We start from the raw sequence: 7,702 nt of genomic DNA on the forward strand, positions 1-7,702 counted from the left end.
CTTCAGCTTTACCTGGCACTGAGGTGCGTTCTCTGAACCGTTGTTCCACTATACGAGAATTTTTGTCATATACAACAGGCCAGTTCGTCTTATGATATTGATACCAAGTGACCCGAACATGAGGCTGTGTCTGACATGGCACCATAACACAGCTCCCCTCCACTGCAGTTACTGTTTTAGGTACACGGATGTCCCAGCTTCTCACCATCTGCAGCACGGAGAGGCCTTTAGGGAGGAAGAGTAGGAAAAGAAAGGAGGTGTGAACGGGTTAGCCCAAATCAGAACAAATGTGATTTCATGCCTGTACCTGACAGAAATGTTATTTTAGATAGTGCTGTTTTTAGTAATGATTTAGAGAGTATGTGACATTTAACAGGAAACTTATGCACAAAGACATCTTAAAATGAAAGTTCATTGACCTCATCCCCATGTTTGCTGCAGTAGAAAGTAGGCCTATAAATTGTCTTATCTCTTGATTGTCTTGTCCTGCTGGCACGAACTGAGTTAACAGGAGGTTATAGAGTCTTAAATACCCCGTACCAGTTGCTGGCCAAGCACATTTTAAAACCTCAGTTTGTATTAGCTTGGATTTCCGTGGTCTAATATTAACATTTTTTCACTGATCTGGCACATTTAAGTGTGACAAGTAGGCAAAAAAAAAAAAAAAAAAAAAGAAATCAGGAAGGGTGTAAATCCTTTTTACAGCATTATGGGGTTTGAGGTCAAATCCATATTTTAACTTAATGCTTGCTGTTCCATAGGGTCTTTGCATAGTACACATCAGTGTAAACAGAATAAAAGTGAAAAGCGATCAGCATCATATATTTAAATTTAATTTGTAAGACAACCAAAATGCACAAAAGGACAGAGCTGTGTGATGTTTTGTGTAAGGGTTGAACTCAGGTGCGGAGACGGAAGCAGTTTTAACAGTTTTATTGTGAGGATAAGTGCACCAGGGAAGGGGATTCCAAGAGTCCAGGAGGGAGTGAGGGAGTGCTGGAGCTGGCTGTGGTGAATTGAGCAGGAGGCACTGGAAAAAAGGAGGAGAGGCACGTTAGCGACAATGTACACAAAATGCAAACACTAGAGATCACGGGAATCATCAAAAGCACAAAGAACTTCTCTGAAGGATCACGAGAAGGAGCCCGGAGACGACGTTTACCGTGAGGTAATGTAGACAAGACTCAGGCGCTGTAGAGAGCTGCAGCCAGTCTTAAATAGCAGGTGTGATTAGAGGATTCGCTGCAGGTGTGCCTCTCCACAGCACCAGGGGGGCAGGGTGAACGCCTCAGGAGAAACAGAGTCAAGTTAACAGCCAGCAACCAGCTCCGGAAACCGGAAGTACCACAAAGTAAAATATTCAATACAAAATAAACACCACAGTACCCCCCTCTCAACGGACGCCTCCTGGCGTCCTGCCAGGCTTGTCCGGGTGCGCCTTGTAGAAATCCCGAAGAAGGTTGTCGTCTAAAATTAGTTTTCTGGAAATCCAGGAGCGCTCCTCCGGGCCGTACCCCTCCCAATCTACCAGAAACTGGTAACCCCGGCCTCGAGGTCTAACGTCCAGGATCTTGGAAACGGTGAAGGCGGGATGGTCATCGATGATCCGGGGGGGAGGAGGGGCGACGGTAGGAGGGCTCAGATCACTGGAGGAGACCGGCTTGAGTAGTGACACATGAAAGGTGGGATGGATCTTCATGGATTCAGGAAGTTTGAGCTGTACTGCCGAGGGGTTGATGATTTTGGTGATCTCAAAAGGTCCAACGTAGCGGGGGGTCAATTTCTTGGATTCTGTCTCGAGGGGTAGATCTCTGGAGGAGAGCCAGACCTTCTGGCCAGGGAGATATTCCGGGGCAGGAGTGCGGTGGGCGTCAGCCAGTCTTTTATTGCGCTCGGCCGTGCGCGAGAGTGCCGCCTTGGCTGTCCGCCACACCTCTCTGACGCGCTGGAGATGGTGCTGCACGGAAGGGACGGAGACCGAGATCTCCTGTTCGGGAAACAGGGGGGGTTGATACCCGAGGCAACACATGAACGGAGACATGCCGGTAGCAGCGCAGGTGAGAGAGTTGTGGGCATATTCAATCCAGGGGAGGTGAGAGCTCCAGGTAGAGGGATGATGGGCAGCAACACAACGTAAGGCCGCCTCCAGACTCTGATTGGCCCTTTCAGTCTGGCCGTTGCTCTGTGGGTGGTACCCCGAGGATAGGCTGACTGTGGCCCCCAGCTCCTTGCAGAACTCTTTCCATACACGTGATACAAACTGGGGTCCGCGGTCCGACACGAGGTCGCTAGGAATTCCATGGATACGGAAGACATGGAGGACCAACAGGTGAGCCGTCTCCAAGGCAGAGGAGCTTGGGGAGAGGACGTAATGGACGCTTTGGAGAACCGGTCCACTATAGTCAGGATGACTGTGTTTCCCTCAGAAGGTGGGAGACCGGTGACGAAGTCCAAGGCTATGTGCGACCAGGGACGACCAGGAGTGGACAGGGGACGCAGAAGGCCAGCAGGGGGTTGATGAGAGGATTTTCCTCTGGCACAGGTGGAGCAAGCAGCCACGAATTCACGGGTGTCTCTGGTCATGCCCGGCCACCAGAAACTCTGCTGTAGGAACCCGAGGGTCCTCTGGAAACCGGGGTGGCAGGTGAGTTTTGATGCGTGAGCCCAATGGAGCACTGGAGAGCGAGCTGAGTCCGGGACGAAGAGACGGTCTGGGGGTCCAGTTCCGGGGTCCGGTTGGGCTTTCTGGGCGTCTTTGACTGCCTGGATGATGTCCCATGTGGCAGCACCGACGATACAGGAGGGGGGGAAGAATCAGGTCCGGCTCAACACTCTCACGAGAAGGGGAGTCCAAACGAGAAAGGGCATCAGGTTTAGTGTTTCTGGAGCCTGGCCTGTAGGAGAGGGTGAAGTGGAAACGACTGAGAAAAAGAGCCCACCGGGCTTGACGGAGTTGAGTCTGCGCGCCGCGCAGATAGGCGAGGTTCTTGTGGTCAGTCCAAATGATGAAGGGCTGTCGCGTGCCCTCCAGCCAGTGCCTCCATTCTTGTAGTGCCCACACCACAGCCAGCAGCTCGGTTTCCCACGTCGTAATTGCTCTCCGACGGGGACAAACGACGAGAGAAGAAGGCACAAGGGTGAAGCTTCTTCGTAACGGGGTCTCTTTGCGACAGAACAGCCCCGGCTCCGGTCTCCGAGGCGTCCACCTCCACCACGAATTGGAGGGAGGAGTCAGGGTGCTTGAGGACGGGAGCTGACGTGAACAGAGTCTTGAGCCTGGTGAATGCCTCAGCAGCCTCAGGTGACCACCGGTAGGGGGAACTAGGGGAGGTGAGCCTAGTGAGGGGAGCAGCCACCCTACTGTAATCTCTAATGAACCTTCTATAAAAGTTTGCGAAGCCTAGAAATCGCTGGAGTTCCTTACGGTTACCTGGGACGGGCCAATCAGTGACTGCTCTGATCTTAGCAGGATCGGGTTGTAATTGGCCCTGGGCAATGATAAAACCTAGAAAACTGACTGATGGGGTGTGAAACTCACATTTCTCGGGTTTGACATAAAGTCTGTTCTCTAGTAGCCTCTGGAGGACTAAACGAACATGTTGCTGGTGTTCCTGGAGTGACCTGGAGAAGATAAGTATATCATCAAGATATACGAACACGAAGCGATTGAGCATGTCCCTGAGCACATCATTAATGAGAGCCTGAAAAACTGCAGGGGCGTTAGTGAGACCAAAAGGCATGACCTGGTATTCGAAGTGGCCAATGGGGGTCTTCAAGGCTGTTGTCCATTCGTCTCTCTTTAACTCTGATGAGGTGATAGGCATTTCTTAAATCTAGCTTGGAGAAGACCTGGGCTGAACAGAGAGGCTCGAAAGAGGGGTCAATGAGGGGAAGTGAGTATTTGTTTTTTACCGTGATGTCATTAAGTCCTCTGAAATCGATACAGGGGCGGAGGTGGAGTCTTTCTTTTGACAAAAAAAAAACCAGCTCCTAGAGGAGACGAGGAGGGACGGATGAGACCTGTGGCTAACGAATCATGGATGTAAGTCTCCATGGCCTCCCTCTCCGGGGCGGAGAGGTTGTATAGGCGACTACTGGGCAGGGACGCGCCAGGGAGCAAATCGATCGCACAGTCATAGGGACGGTGAGGAGGGAGAGAGACGGCTAGGTCCTTGCTGAAGACCGGGGCTAAATCATGGTATTCCTGAGGGACATTGGATAAATCAGGAGGAGTGGGAGTGACGGAAGGACGACTGACCGGTGGATTGGCTGAACGCAAGCAGTGAGAGTGGCAGTGTACGCTCCAATTGGTTATGGTAGTGGTTTTCCAATTGATCTGAGGATTATGTAATTGGAGCCAGGGGAGACCTAAAACAACGGGAGCGTGAGGGGACGGAATAACAAACAGCTGAATTTTTTCACTGTGATTACCCGAGATAATGAGGGTTATGGGGGCTGTCCGGTGAGTAACCTTAGCAAGCAACCTGCCGTCTAAGGCCGTAACGTTCTTAGGAGTCGGTAAGGGTTCAAGGGGGAGTTGGAGCTGTTGAGCTAACGTGTCCTGAATAAAGTTGTCGTCAGCTCCGGAGTCAACAAGCGCACTAATGGGCACGGAATCGCGCCCCCAGAGGACACTAGCGGAACGGCTATGCGCAGGGGAGGGCTAGAGGAGGAAGAGGTCTGGCTCACCCGAGTGCCCTGCTCACGGGTGAGCCCTGTCTTTTGGCGTCCTGGGGACAAGTAGCGAGAAAGTGACCTGTCTGACCACAGTAGATACACAGTCTAAGGTTAAAGCGTCTTTGGCGCTCACTGGGGTTAGTCGGTGCGGCCTAACTGCATGGGTTCATCAACAGGAGTGGGGAAAAGTCACGGGAAGACCTAGTGTGTTCAGGAGACTGAAGAGCAGACTGACCAGAGGGGGAGCTACGGACGGAGCTGGAGGGCCTTTGCTGACTCCTCTCTCGCGTCTTTCTCTCAAACGGTTGTCAATGCGAATGGCTAGTGAAATTAAACCCTCAAGGGAGTCAGGTTCATCCCGGGAAGCGAGTTCATCCTTAAGCTCACTAGAAAGACTCTTAAGAAAAACCCCTTTGAGCTCGGTCTCCCCCCACCCGCTCTCAGAGGCTACAATGAAAAATCAATGGAGAAATCAGCTACTGATTGGTTACCTTGGTAGAGGGAAAATAAACGTTTGGCTGCTTCTTGGCCCTGGAGGGGATGATCAAAAATCCGACATAGTTCACTAGAAAATAACGAGTAAGAAGCTAACACTGGGGATTCTCTCTCCCAAACAGAAGTGGCCCAGCGGGAGGCTTTCCCACGTAACAAATTAATTACAAAAGCTATCTTGGCCCTGTCCGTGGGGTAACTCAGGGGCTGCTGGTCAAACACAAGGGAACATCTTAACAAAAACCCACTAGCGCTACCTATTTCTCCTGAGAAGAAATCAGGGTGAGGTACATGAGGCTCTCTATAGTGGGGGAGGGGAGGAGAAGGTGAGGGATCTACTGAGGGTGGCTGAACACTGACAGGTGGAGGCTCAGGAGTGGGGTGGTGAGGCTGAGTGGCTGAGAGTAACTGCTCGGATATGGTGGAGACCTGGGTGTTGAGAGTCTGAAGAGATTGCATGATACCTTTTAACATGGACTCGTGATGTCCTAGGCGTTGTCCTTGGTGGGTGATGGCCGTTTTGAGGGTGTCTGATTCCGCTGAGTCCATTTCTGGCCTGAGTCTTCTGTGATGTTTTGTGTAAGGGTTGAACTCAGGTGCGGAGACGGAAGCAGTTTTAACAGTTTTATTGTGAGGATAAGTGCACCAGGGAAGGGGATTCCAAGAGTCCAGGAGGGAGTGAGGGAGTGCTGGAGCTGGCTGTGGTGAATTGAGCAGGAGGCACTGGAAAAAAGGAGGAGAGGCACGTTAGCGACAATGTACACAAAATGCAAACACTAGAGATCACGGGAATCATCAAAAGCACAAAGAACTTCTCTGAAGGATCACGAGAAGGAGCCCGGAGACGACGTTTACCGTGAGGTAATGTAGACAAGACTCAGGCGCTGTAGAGAGCTGCAGCCAGTCTTAAATAGCAGGTGTGATTAGAGGATTCGCTGCAGGTGTGCCTCTCCACAGCACCAGGGGGGCAGGGTGAACGCCTCAGGAGAAACAGAGTCAAGTTAACAGCCAGCAACCAGCTCCGGAAACCGGAAGTACCACAAAGTAAAATATTCAATACAAAATAAACACCACAAGCTGTGTATTACCTGTTATCAAGCTAAGAAGTTTAAGCAGGTAGGCAGTGCCCATGATGAAAGCCATCACTGTGCATCATTCAGTGAGCCACCTTTTGACCTTTTTGATTTCTGAAACACAGCAGTAATTTCAATAATATGAGATTAAATGTTTATATAGAAACCTTTTAATATGAAACAATTTAAATGACATCAAAGTAAACAGTATTGAAAATGATAATTTTTTACTGATGAGTCTTGTTGCTCTTGTCTGAATCTCAGAGCAATATGTTACTTTATCGAAAAATTTCATCAAGTTTGTTCAGTGTTCACATAGGGGCATTTATAAGCAAACCTAAATATTTGATGTGATGAAAACTGAATCAAATTGTGCAGGGTTTCTGCAATTGAAAATAATGGCTGCCATGCCTTCAGGATTATAATCTTTTCAATCAGATGTTAAAAATGTATATTATACTATATGAATTTTGTTTAGTTTAGTACTTCCCTGATTATAATAATATAATGATAATAATGATGATGATTAGCAGTAAACTAGAGTAGTTTATTCATCATCAACTTTGTCTCATGATGAAGATGAGACACTAGTGATATAAAAATAGCTTGTTGTTGTAAAAACTCCGAACTTTCGTTCCATTTCTGTTACAAGACAAGACTGGACAAAAACAATAGCAATTGACTGTCAGGCGTTCATCTAATCCATGATATTTTCCTCATGGAGAGAGGAAGGAGAAGCGCAAGCTTCACAGTCACAGGGTGAGTAACAGTTTTATCGTAGAATTTCTGCGTTGCTTTTGAGTCTGGGTCTACAATTGACTGGCGACCAGTCCAAGGTGTGCCCTGTCTCTTGCCCAGTGACAGCTGGGATAGGCTTCAACTCCCTGTGACCCCTTACGGGATAAGCAGTGTAGAAAATGTATGGGTATTTACACAGCATCCTGATGAGTGAATGACAATAAAGACTTTTGCATTTGTTTCTGAAGCTCACTCAGCTATTCCTGCAGTTTGTGACATTCTGTCAGCAGTAGCTGGTTGAATTCAAAAACAAAGGGCAATGCTTCCAGCTGTTAGGGTGGACAGAGATTGGTTCATGTTCTAACTACAAACCAATAACACTAGAGTCTGAATTAAAGGAGACTGACACACCTTTTCAGTCAGTCTCATTTCAGCTGTTAAGTCTGCACCAGGGTTTGGTTGAACACTTTTACTCCAGCGAAAACAAGCCGAAATAACTTTGCAAACAGACTCTAGTGTGTTTACACCAAATCAAACAAGTCAGATATGAAAGCACCCCGAAGATGAGCATACACTGTGCAATTTTCAGGCAATTCAGACTCAAATTTTGAAATGCACGACACTCCTGGAAGTCATGCTTCTCAGCTTTCAGGAAACTCCATCAGCCGTACAGTGTGAGGACTGAGGTTGTGCACAGCCATTGGACCATGAGGTGTCAGCAC

The sequence above is a fragment of the Cheilinus undulatus genome, linkage group 8 (genome assembly GCF_018320785.1).
Source record: "Cheilinus undulatus linkage group 8, ASM1832078v1, whole genome shotgun sequence".
In the NCBI taxonomy this organism is placed as follows: Eukaryota; Metazoa; Chordata; class Actinopteri; order Labriformes; family Labridae; genus Cheilinus; species Cheilinus undulatus.